Here is a 14,165-nt window from a genome sequence, read left to right as displayed (position 1 = left end):
CTTCATTTAGATCTTTAAGGCACACTGAGAGTTTAACTTACAGGTCACAATCAGCCCTTTAAAATAATATCCATGATGATTTGGATTTAACAATTATTTTTAAAAAATGCTTTTCCGTAACTAAATTTTATTCCTTTCTAGTGAGCTTTTAGAGTAGTAGGTTTCATTTTGGTAAATGTTTGTTTCTCTTAAAAGGAAACCTAATTAGTTTTATTGTTGCTGACTGCTCCTCAATGCACATGAAGCAATTTAAGTTATATATTGATTGCTACATCTATAACAGAACCATAAAGAGCAAACACAAAAATAATTGAGCAGGTTTTCCTCTTGGCAGTGTTAGAGGTAGAGCATATGAGCAAAGCAAAGTGGGAAAGATTGGGAAGATAAATAACAATCCTGCTCCCATTCCTTCATTGTAACCCACCCTGGATACTGAGGATAATTAATAGTATTGTTTGGATATTCAAAAAGGTCCCATTCGCTTTTCTGATATGTCAACTTTGAGCTCAGTCCATGAACATGTGTCTCCATTGTAGTTGATCTTAGACAGAGACTGTGAATCAGATGTGTTAACCAGAGAGCAGAAATATTTGTAGTTTTATTCAACCTGGAAACAATCTCCTTTCACAGTTTTATCTAGATGGTTAAATCATATTTCTACTTTGCAAATATTATGCCTCAAAAAAGCTGCAAAAGTGGAGAAAGTTTTAAAGAGAGAAACAACAAAAGCATCTGCATGTTTACATGGAGCATTGACACTGCTTCAGGCTGATTAGGTGTAAACAGGATGTGGAAACTTAGGAAAGTCTTCATCTTTTACCACTTTCCTCTTGATGAAAGTCATATTGCGCTAGTAGTGTTTCCTATTTGATTTGTGGTCAGTAGGGGAGATACGTATGGCCCCAATTAAGCTCCATAGATGCAGCACTGTTATAAAAGTCAAAGAAAACATTTCAGTTTTGGTTCCTTTAAATTTCCTTTGCATAGCTGAATACTGTTTGACCAACAAGTTTAAAATAAGAGTTTTGTTGCTGATAAAACTCTTATTTCGCAGTTCTACAAAAACCTGAGCTCAGCTTAGAAACCTAAGCTAAGCTCAGGGTAATAACTCCAGTAGAAACAAATCTAGTTTTATATTTTTCATTACAAAACAGGCTTAAGAGATTGAAATCAGTAGAAGTGAACAAACACAGAGACATAGAAGGCTGACTAGGAAGCTACATTTTACATTTGTTTTACTTTTATGAAAAGTGACTTTCTCTGAAAGTTTGTCTATACTTGTAATTAATTGAAGATGACTTTAACGCAAGATAAAAAAATATAGCAAATCAAAAATATATGAACGATGTGTTGTATAAAAGAACAGAAAAAAATTTAAAGCTTAAATATTTCTACACACAGTTATTACACATTCTGAAGATGGACTGAGCTTTTAAAAAATGGACCAACAAGCACAAAGTTGATAAAATAAAATCCACCTCATAGATAAATTGAGAACAATTATACTTTTATCATTTAAAAAAAAAATTGTGATAGATAGGTTTTCCAAAGAAAATTGTTATTAATCAGGCTGAAAACAGACACAGCAAACCTTTGACTTATAAAGTTACAAATAAAACCCAACCTCAACTATTGTGTGCTGTTGTTGTCTGACTGAAACTGCTCTGATGGTGTTCTTTTCTTCCCATGTGTGCACAAAGGCAAAGCAATCATCGGTTTCTGAGTGACTCTGAATGTTAGGCAAACAGAAAAACCAGGAAAAGATGGACCAGAGATGCTGGTCAGGCCCATTAAAAGGCAGAATGTCACACAGGAGAGTGAACAAGAAGAGAAAAGTACTGCTGTAAAACCTCTGGAAACTTTAACGGAGAAGCAGGGAGACCAAAATTTTTTATTTTTAAAGTGAAAATGGGTCAGATGTGCTGGGCAGTTCTGCACATGCTGGTCCTGTTGACACTCTGCTGTCAGCTTTCTATTGAGAATAATGTGGGAGTTGCAGCTTCATGTCCGCAGGACCAGACGGTATTTCAAGGGTCCTGCTTTGAGCTTGTGGGTCAGCAGCTCCCTTTTCACAGAGCTGAAGATTGGTGTGAGGAGAGGGGAGGACACCTCGCTTACATCCCAGATAAAGAAACTCAAAATTTCTTCGAGAGACATCTAGACCCTCAAAAGGACATTTGGCTTGGACTGGCACCGTCCGGAACTCCAAAGCCGCAGTTTTCTGTGAATGAGGAAGGTAAACAGAACTCTACCAGCAGCTGCATCATCAGTGGTTTTTCTGAAGATTCATTAACTATCCTGCTTTAGGACAGTATAAATCAGTTGGGTTTGAAGAACATCAACTTTGACTTCATGAGTCTCACTAGAGGAAAACATTAGATTTTACATGTGTACCAAGATCAAAATGTTCAAAGAATAAACCTATCTGGCAAATCCAATATTTAATTTCAAAATAATGTTCAAAAATATGTTTTTGCACTTTCCTGAATGAATTCACTTACAAGCCACCTTCAGTGTTGTACAAATTCACCCTCAACTAGTTCTGAGTTTATTTTGCACATTTTCAAACAGAATTAATTCATTTTCACTGATATATGTTAATTTACTGAATTGTTTAAAAATACATATCCATTATCGTGTAATACGACAAGTGCATGAATTTTATCTTTTCTGTACCAATTTAGCCTATAAACTTTATTAAATTTGTTTATCTATTTTTTCTTTGATTACATAAACTTTAATTTTGCAGAATTAGTGGAGAATGTGGTTTTATTTACATATTTGTCCTGCTTTATTCATCTGGAAAAAAGTCAAATAAGTCTGATAACTTAGAAAATCTGTATAGCATTAATATTTTTTTTAAACTTAGGTTATTTTGAGACTGATCTTCCGCTTTATGTTTGAGCTGAAAAACTTACACACATATGATTTACAGATAACATCTGTGCTGGTAATTTTTCATACCTGTATTTAGTATGGTCTAGGAGAATAGAAGGAAGAAAATACATTAAGGTGCAATATTGTTCCTTATCTTCTGCAGTACTTGCAAACAGCAACCAATAGCTGCATGTTCCAACACCTTAAAATGTGCAAAGTGTCTTCAAAGACAGGAAAAAATACATTATCAGGATGAACCGTGGAGCCTTACCATGTACTGTGGCCTACAAATCTTAAGTTCCAGATGTTTTCTGGGAAATAAAGCCAATTTTTTTCCCCTGAAACATTCATCCATATTGTTCCGAGAGGATACGGATGAAAAATAATATTCCAAGAACTGATCCAGGGAAACCAGCACTCACTTTAGTTTTAGAGAAAGGCAATGCTGTTGTTTTCCCAGAAATTTAACTCTTCTGATGAATGGGGTCAATTTAAATCATCCCTGAAAATAAACGTCTATTGTCTCTGTCAAAATGCACAAAGTGCTTGTGTCGTATTCAAGAAAGATTCTCATTCTTGAATACACCGATTTTCTTTTTTCAAATGTTTTTGTCCTTTTTAATCTTAGAACTGAAATAGAGAACTTCTGCAAAACTTAGAACCTTAACTTTTATGCATGTTCATCAACATTTTGCTTCATCCTCAGGTCCTCCTCTCTCTTGGTTGGATGGTTCACCTCTCACTTTCTCAAAGTGGCAGAGCGTCCCACAGCCAGATGCAGCTTGTGGATTCATACTGAGACACTCAGGCTTTCACTGGAAAGCCACAAAAGACTGCAACAAAAGCATGCATTTCATCTGTCAGTTTGGTATGGATTATGAGTCACACTTTGAGCAAAGCAGCATTCTCAATCACTCTTTAACCACCTCCTTAAGGTGTTTTCTTCTTGTTCTCAGAACCTGGAAGAAGAATTGCATGTTTAGGTCACAACACCACTCTGCAATGTGAGTCTGGTCAAGTGTTAATGATAGACGGGGCTGTCTTCGGTCGCGACAACATTCATTACTGTCGACACAGGTTCTACACACCAACATTCATGCAGCATAGGTGCAGCCGGGTGGATGTGGCAGCCTCCATTAGAGGTAAAATATAATCTGTCTGGTTCAAATAAATTAATTCTTAAATGGACGTTAATGTTTGTCTCTGCATTTTACGTCAGGCAGGCTAAAACCGATCTTTACTGTGTAACAATTCTAGCTTCTCATTTAACCAGCCAAGCTCAGAAAAGGAAAAACAAACACCAATTTAATGCCTCTTAAAGGGTTCCGGATAGATGCAAACAGGAAATTCAATCCATCATTGAATGTAATGTTTGCTCTCCTTATCACAAATAACACATTGTCTCATGCTGGACATGTTTGAAAGGAGTAATGGACCGTTAGGACATTTCCAGAAGAAAACCTTTGTTGCATAAAAGCCTCATATATGAAATACATGAATGACACCCATCTACTCATTTAAAATATTGACTCATGCATGCAATCTATGACAGAGGAAGAATATCTATGAATTCATCTTCCCGCTTTCCTCAGTTGTGAAGTATCTTCATATTTCATCCTTTGTCAGGGAAGATAAATACATTTCATTTAATGTTTGCAAAAGAGAAAAACACTCATGACTTCCATCAACAATACCTGGGTTAAATCAATAACAAGCTTCTGTCACCAGCTCAAAACATTTCATTCAGCTGGCTTACAGTAGGATAAAGACTACATTAAGGATAGAGATGGATAGCAGGAACATCTCTCTTAGTGTTGAACTAATATTCTACACCAGAGGTCTGCAACCTTTACAACCCAAAGAGACGTTTTTACCAAATAAAACTTGTATGGAGCTGCAACAGTTATATTACAAAACAACTTATAATTTTACATATATAGATATATAGAACCAACATATCATTTAAAAGATTAGGATTTAAAGTAAGGATAAAAAGAAAATTTTGCAAGAAAAGGTTGAACTTTTTTCAAAAATAGAAATGGAAGTAGATTCCACTCTGGCAATAATGAAAACATGTAAAGACATATTATTTGTGGTACCTTTCGAGTCATTCTTTGTGTAAATTAAATATTAATATTGATGAATAAAGCTGCTGCATGTAACTACATTTGAGTCATTGTAGAATCGAAACGTTCAGACCTCAAACAAATCAAAAATGGCTGCAAAAGCTATCTTTGATTTTGCAGCTATCAGAATAGTTGTAGACTACAGTACAAAATTGTATCGATTTCTTGATTCTTTTTTTTTTCATTGCAACCATAAGCTTTATTTGTGTATTTCATTGATACTTTGTGCTATCGATCATAGCAATATTATGATGTGACTACAGAAGAGTAATCAGACTTTTTTTTTTTCAAATTGAATTCCAAAAGTCTTGGCATTCATTTTATATTCAGCCTCCTTTAAACTTATATGGCTAAATAAAATCCTGTGCAGCCAAATAAATTTAGAAATAATTAGTAATCAGACTCTGTGTATATGTACTTTAACCTCTGTAGAATCCCAGCTATTCTGTGAAGGATAATGAAAAATTTTTTGAATCAAAGCATGAGCCAGTGTTGGAAGAATCCTGTCAACATCCAGACCTCAACCTAAATTAGAGTTTGTGACAAGATTTATCTTCACTGAAATTCTTCATACAATGTAACTCACATCAGGCTACTTTGTAGCGGTGATTGCATTTAAAATTGGGTGATTTAGGAGGGCTAAATATATGTACATGACACAATATCAGACTTTATAAAACAAATGTGAAAACCATGCACCGTTTTCTAGCACCTTATAATTATGCATGACTTTTGTTGCTCCATTTAATGAAACCCCTATTAAAAACACTTCCCTTTGTGGTTGAAACATGACAAAATGTGGAAAAAGTTGAAGAGATTAGTATTTTAATTGTGCTATTGTCTGATTTAATTACTTTTCTATTTCTTTCAAACTCATGTTTTTCAAATAATTATCTCAGCAACTTTGGTAAGATTAAAAATCTGAAAAACCCAGAATAACTAAAGGTTTATTGTGTGTTTCTGAGTCACAATGATTTTAGGACTTATTTAAATGAAATACATAATAGTTTCATTGTTATTATAGTCATTCAGCCCACCATGTTGGCAAGCATTTTTCTTAATAATTACAGATTGGAGACCAAAATTAACTTAATGTCTCATGCAGCAGCCTTTTCTTTAACCTGACAGATTTCAAGACATTTTCTCGATTATTGTTTAACCTTCCTTTGTGTGTGATGGTAAAAAGCATCTGGAGCTTCTTGTATGTTTCCCAGCTCATTGTAAAGAACATCAAATCTGCAGAATCAGTGAAGTCATGGGCTCATTTGATGACCTTTGCCCTGAGCAGAAGAGCTACCTGACTGTGGACTATCACTGCAAGGATGGTAGGTCGCTATATATATTCAACTCTGGCAGGGATTCCAGTTTTAAACCTCATTGTTGCTTAAGTACTTCCAAGACTAATGCATTCTTAGGTTTACAAAATAAGTCTGAAAGAGATAAAGCTGCATTTTTTAGATCATTCATGTTTATTGTCAGTCCAGCTTATTTACAAACTTTGCAACTCCTTAGAGCCCCCTGCTGGCCTGGAATGAAATTTTTTTTGGCATTTCAGAAATTCCTTGACTCACTCTGATTATTTGTTTGAAAAGCGCAACAAAATAAATTTTAATTGGGGTAAAACTGTTTAAAATTAGAATCATGTCACTGCTTTCAGATGATCAAATGTTTTCCTTTGACTTTTCAGTGGAGTTAGAACATGTGAAAGAGAGACCTTTGCTCACATCCTGTATAGCGTATTTACTACAGACTGCTGGCGTTGCGTCATGTTCTTTTAAACAGAACATCTTGGTTACACTTAAAGTTCTGAGGAATATTTAAATGTCTTTCCTCCTTTTTTCTTTGGTGATGCAGAAAAACCGAAGTGCTGAAATACCTTTTACTGTCTTACATTAAAGCAGAGCATTTGGTATTTTAAGAAGACATTTTGTACTTACTTAATGTAAATTACCTGAAATATTTGTGTTTAGTTTCTGCCTCTGAGCCCTTTATGCCAATTTGTATATATTCACTTTGTTTAAATCTTCAGTAATCACATTGTCAGTGCCAAATGTAGCTGCTGTTTATGATGACATCACCATTAAAATGAAATGGCATGTCCAAACATCATGGGAGAACTGTAAGTTAAAGACTGGAGATGGCCACATTTTTCATCTGCATGGTCTAAATGGGTAAGTATTAGCTTTAATGACTCACTACAGAAAACTGAATAATAAAACAAATTCCAATGAACACAAATGTTCAGTGTTAATGGGATTATCCTTGATGTATGTTTGATACTTTTGACTGCTTTACTCAAAATCATTTGTCCAGAAAATCTCCTCAGTGTTCCAGTTTTCTTCAGTCACCAGCTTGTATAGTCAAAACACAGCTGTCAGCATTTCCTCTGTCAGTTCATCTTGTTTTTCTTTTCACTCTCTCCCAAGACCTGCCAGAGATTTATGCAAATATGTTTATCTATTTTATGCTTGTATTAATTTAGCATAAATCGAATGAAAATGAATTAACTTTTAGATTCCACATAAATTTAGCGTCAAATGAGACAAATTTTCTTCTTATTTCTCTAAGTGGTCCAGGATTATTGAGATTTTCCTGCATTTTTATTCAGTCAATTGGATAATTTGTTCAGCCTTTATTGCTAATCATTGTAAGATAAACACGTGAAAACATTAAACATTGAACCAACTTGAGTTTAATTAACAACCAACTTGTCGGAAAACTTAATATAACATTTAATTATGGTTTTAGTTGTCACCAAATATGAAAACATGTCATGCATTTTAATCTTTATTTCATATTGTGATATTCAGTTATAGTGTTTTTATTCATGCTCACTTTTTAATTGAAAGTAAAGCACTTTGAATTACCTTGAATATGAAATGTACCCTGCTTTGGTTTCAGTAATGAAGTAGAGTATTATTAGTTTAGGTTTACTCATTGTATCCATTTTTAAAACTCTGATTTGCATTTTTAGTACCGTTTTCACCATATGTTATTTAAATTTGTTTGTTCCCCCAAAAGGCCCACACCAAAGTCTCTCCTTTCTTCTGCCTGTGAATGCATGAATTTTCTCAGGTTGAGGAGCAGTGTTGAACATAAGTACACCCATCCTAGTACATTTGTTGTGGCGCTTGAATGCACCGACGGTGAAAGAAACATTACAGCACAGGAGATAATTACCATCGAAGAGCCTGTTGCAGAGATTGGTGCCATCAGATGCTTTGCTGGAAATGTGTCGTTTTATGAAATCGACTGCAAAGCCATGCATGGTGGAGCGTTTCACATTCAAATACAAGTAAAAGCAGGTAGGAAAGAAAGTGAAAATAATAAAACATATGTCATCTTGCCTAATTTAATATTTCTACTTGAGATATAGGAAGGTTTTTTGAGCTATTATGTTTTTCCCAGTGTATGTTTTGTGTTAAACTGTTGGTCACCATGAATGTATTTTTCCCATTTTCAGGAACAAATGTCGCCTACAGAATACAAATCAATGACAGACTGCTAGGCGGCTTACATGTTATTGGAGGAAATATTCCCCACAACGTCACTTTGAGCCCAGAAGCGGTGAAACAGCTCGGGCCTGGCTGTCACAAGCTCACTCTCTATGCATCCAACTTGGTGACTTTTCCAGTAGTTTCTTCAGACCTTCAGGTACATCGGTGATAAATGCTCCTAAGCTTGATGTTTTCTTCATAATTTTGCAATCAACACCCTGATTTTTTTAATTACAGTCCTAATTGAGGTATTAGTTTTAATTTAACCTTTTCTTCATATAATTTGTTTTTTATTTATCCCTATTTGGGGTAATAAAAACAAGCAAATTACTGATAAGGCAGCAAAATAGCACAATCTTGCTTCTAAAAGGACATAAATTGATTGCTTTGATTATTGAATCAAATCAGCCTGTCGGTGGCAAATCCGCAAACTCACCATGGATCCATAACCACACATGAATTTCATCAGCGTTTTAATTTTAATAATCCCTCAGTTTAGATTTCTGCACTTAAATCCTGTGGTGTTCATTATCTCAACAGTAATCCTTTAACATATTTAAATTTAATCCTTATTGTTTAAGGTGATCTGAATTTTTCTTAATTTTAGATGGCAATCTATGTGTTTGGTTTTCCTGATTTATAAATATGACGCAGAGGTGAAAGTCTTCTAGTGTTTGGCTGTGAGGATGGGCTTGAGTTCACCTGAGCAAGGAGGTGAAAAAAAATTCAAAATATTACAGTTAAAGATGCATCACAAAGTCTAATGAGACATATTCGGCACTTGGGAGTTTTATTTTGGTGTGTTGAAATGGTGGAACATTCAATTTAGGCTAGATTAAAAAAACTATCTGTATAGGTTGCCAATGGTTTGGTTGCACCACTGACAATATTAAGTATGGTGGAGGATCTATCATTATGTGGGCCTGCTACCTCTCCAAAAACCCTGGCAATTATGTCAGACCTTGTGGAATCAAATACCAGAAAATTTTAAATAAAAAATCTGGTGACCTTTACCAGAAAATGGATCATTATTGACAATGATCAGAAAAATATATCAAAGCAGAACCAATAACAGGAAAGAATCACCAGGTATGAGATCAACCTTCTGCCATGGTCATCTCAGGCCTACATAAACCAATTATGTTTTGTGAAAAGAAAATGTTTTGTTGTCACAAAACATTTAATTTCACTGAATAATTAGGTTAAATTACGTTTTATTAATAGTAATTAAATTTGTGTGGGTTTTCTTTTTCATGTTAATTGCAGTTTTTTCCAAATTGAATTTTGAGGCAGCTGTTTTTAAAGACGTCTTGATTTGCATTTATAACCCTCATATTTTTTACACTAACTTGTTCTTTCTAAAACTGTCTTAGAGGCTTAATTGTTAGTGTTGAGTGCTTTTTTGGCAAACTGTGTACTGATTTCCTAAGGAGTTAATTTAAATCCTTGTCATACTGCTGAGAAAATGTGAACATAACAAAATAATTTTATTTGTAATTCTACATATGCTTCAGGTTTGTGTCTTGGAAGAGCTAGCCGGGCTTCGGGCCAGTCTGCTGAAAGAGACAGATGATTGTTCTGGCTCTGGCTTCATTACTCTTGAAGTTTCACTTGACCGTGGAGAACCCATCCTGCTCCTGATTTCACTGACTGGAGAAAATGGGTCGTTTTCTGAAACTAGAGAAATGAGTACAAGAAGGGACGTTTTTCAGATCAGTCACCCAATTCAAGGTAGATAAAAAAAGGGAAGGCTTCCAGAGTGAAAAGCTGAGCCAAATATGAATTTACTGGTATTCATTTTGGGGATGTTTTATAGGATCTGTCCAGGTGAAGATTAAAGCGTGGAATGCATTTTCCTCTGTGGAGGTGGAAGTGCTTGGCTCCTGTGATGAAAACTCATTGATGGATCTGAACAGTCCTCATGACTTGTTGATCTTTCAGAAGAAAATGGTAATTTACTTTACAACAGACAGTTTTTAGTATTTGGGAATATTCAGGACAATCTGTAAATATACATCTTGTGTTTACTTTCAGAGGAAAAGGAGTGCACAAGTTGCAGACAACACATGGAAAATTATAGCAACTCCTTCGAATTCAGTGACTCAGACAAATGCAACAATAACACTTTCTTCAAGCGATTCCAGTTTGACAAATGTTTGGTGGACATGCAGTAAGATTTTTGTTTTGTAGTTTTATATTACTTTTGAAAGGAATGCTAGGAATCAAAACAAATATATAGATTTGTTTGTACAAATACTTATATTATATGAAAACCAAAGGATATCTAGTTTTAATTTTGTATGTATTAGCTACTAAATATTAATAAGACCCATGTATTTCCAACTCGGATTAAAATTAGGTTACAACTAGCAGAGGAAGAAGAAGGAAAAAGCATTAAGGTAGTGTTACCTTTTGACTCACTGGTCACCTTGTATTTTAATTAAAATATTCTCTTAGATCATAAACCAAATCCAAAACAGCCTGGTCTCATGTAAAAACCTAATTAATAACTGGCTGTACCACCAATCACTCTTTTCACTCCTTCTACATATTGAGTTTTTTTCAACCACATACTACCTGTTTAATATCATACTACAGCTTCCCACTTGGATAGAAGTTCCAACTTTGACTAGGCCACTTACATTTTTTTTTTAACAATTATTTGAATTTAAGGTCACTAAATAATGGTCGAACATTCTCCTGCTGGACACAGTCAGCAAAAAAAAAAAAAAAAGGTTTTTAATTCACAGAATATTTAGTTGCACTCTTTTTGGCTTGTGGAATTATAATATGAATACATTTGTTGAACAATCTTTGTTTAATTAGCTTAAATCTGCCCAGGTTAGGAATAATTTGTGTGTTAAGTCTATGTGGGTGCTAATGATACAACTTTTCTTTACAGGTGACAACTGTAAATGTGAACCAGAATCCAAAGATACACGACAAATCATTCCAGGAAATTGTCTGCCAGATCCTTTAAACTTTTATAAATACACATTGAAGTTTGAGGTGAAAAAAAATAATGTAATAGAGAAATCCATTTGCATCACCCTCACCCCGGCTTTAGACGAATCGGATCGAGTGAGGTACTAGAACCAAGAAAAAAAATCAATGTTTATTAGCTGTAAAAGTATTTTAATAAGTTTTGTTTATGACATTCATATAGGAACATATTTAGTTAGATGTAACATAAACAACAGTTTGGATTTCTTATTGCACAATGAATAGAATATCATCATAGACATTAATTCATTTGCAAAATCCCCAAAATTAAGCCAATGACCAAAAATAACAACTTTGTTGAGGTAACAAAAATATGTTTTAAGTTAAACAATGAAATTTTTAATTTTCAAAATAAATCTCTTGCACGGATTAAAAAGGTTTGGTACAAAGCAAAAAATAAGTGCAGAAATTATAAAGAAATATCTTATTACTTTTTTCTTATTTCTGCTCTTTTTATTGAAATATTGTTTTATCTGAGAACTTTAAGTGAATAATTTTGTGTGACTTCAGTGATCATTGGCATTATTCGTATCCCAAAACATTAGTGACTTACGCCAAGCAAGAATTTTTCATTTATTAGATTTCTCAGATAATTGGATCCTAATCAGCCAATTATGAACTTATTTTAATATTCTAATTTTTTAAGACTTATTTTTAAAGAATTATGCATTTTTGCTTGTGTTTTTCCACCACTGCTTTCTTTTTTTATCACCTGCTCCCAAAAAGAAACTTACAACATTTGTTTTCATGATTGAGAGCAAAAGCAATTGAATTCCCTTCATTGAGATCCCTCCAGCCTGATTCTGTGCCAGAAACAGATCAGTTTTTCTATTTCTACAGCAGTAGGAGGAATAATTTCATAATTTTTCTTCCACCAGACTCAGCAGCTATGAATTTGGGAAAAACATTTATCATCTGTGTGATCACAAGTATAAGACACGGAGCAACAAATTACAAATCAGATTATTTTTTCTATTCTTCTTTTGAGTCATTATCTGGTTATTGTAACAAGTAGATGGAGTGATTATATAGAAAATAGTAAACACAAATCATTTTGTTTTAGGTAACTATTGTAATGACTTTTTAGTCAAGTTTTTTAAATGAATATATTTTTAAATATTTTTCTACATAACATACAAACATATATAGGAGCTTAGGGTTAAGGACATCCAAGTTAATTATTCTGATTTTTTTTTTTTTTTTTATCACAGCTTCACTTGCATTGATAATTGCAGCCCAGCTTTGCAATCCAAAGACGCAAAAGTTAAAATGGAGTGCAGTACTTGTTTAGACTATAAATGGTTCATTGAGGGTTCAAACCAAGTAAGTCTCATAAGATATGCATGAGTTACAAATTTATGAGCAGTTAAAAAAATAATATCCACTGACTAAACAAATGACAATGTTCATTTCTTCACAGAAAGATATAATTGACTGCTACAATGATGCAAATCAAAATCCTCTCGTTGAAAAAAAGGAGAAGGCAACAGAATATGTCATTGACAAAAAATATATTAAGTACGCATCACAAAGGCAGAAGAATGTCACTGTTGTGCTCACTTATTCAGGTGTGCATTTTTTTTGCTCTTTAATTTTTGTCCTGTAAACAGTTTCTGGTCATGTTGAATCATCAAAAATGTTTGCTAAGCCTTTGAAAGTGAATACATTTTTAAAAGAAGGCTGTTTGGCTTTCAAACCTAAGAATAATGTACCCACTATTAGGTATGGTGGTGATGCCATCATGTTCACAAAGCAGATTTAATAATGCAGAATAAATACTTTCAATTTCTGTAATTTCACTTTAGACTGTGGAGATGGATAAAAGCTTGGGTGCAGAAACTCAACTGAAATCTGATAGTTTGCATCCCAGTTAAAACCATAATTTGCAAAAAATATCAAAATTATGTCATTGTTCAATGTTATCAGTCAGGGTAGGGGAACATGTCAAAGAGTAGTAAAAGAAACTAATTTTAATTGTGAAATTTTCTTCTTTCCAAAGTGGATGAGAAACTATTATACAAAACCTATATCATACCGGTAGAACCATCTACAGATCTTCCTGATCCAAGCAGTGACCCAGAAACAACAGAGGCTAGCATGACAACCTGGAGCCCTGCAGCAACACCAACTGCACATTCTTCAGCTCCAACTCCTTCACCAGCAACTACTTCAGCAGCAACACCTTCAGCAGCAACTCCTCCAGCTCCAACTCCTTCACCAGCAACTACTTCAGCAGCAACACCTTCAGCAGCAACTCCTTCACCAGCAACACCTTCAGTAGCAACTACTTCAGCAGCAACACCTTCAGCTGTAACAGCTAGCACACCTACCACTACAGTGGCTCTTACTTCTCACAGTGCATCAACTTCCAGACCAACCACTGAGGTTTCTGAAAGCCTCTCATGCACTATATCACCATCAACTGGAACTATACTTGATCCTTACAGCATAACGTGCTCTGGTGCCCAGCCATGTTTGAATTGTCAGTACTGTTTTAAGACAAAGAGTAAGTAATTGCTGACTTTGACTGATATTGTATTATCTATCTTTAACTCAGTTGCACATTTTGATGAAATTTATATCAACCATCACCAGTTTCTATTTTTTTTTTTTTTCTAATTTTATCAGAAAAGCATCTGCTGTGCAGTAAAAACGGAGAAGT

Source organism: Gambusia affinis, linkage group LG11 (assembly GCF_019740435.1).
Source record: "Gambusia affinis linkage group LG11, SWU_Gaff_1.0, whole genome shotgun sequence".
NCBI classification, from domain to species: domain Eukaryota; kingdom Metazoa; phylum Chordata; class Actinopteri; order Cyprinodontiformes; family Poeciliidae; genus Gambusia; species Gambusia affinis.
The sequence above is the reverse complement of the archived record's forward strand: the minus strand, read 5'-3'. Positions refer to the sequence as shown.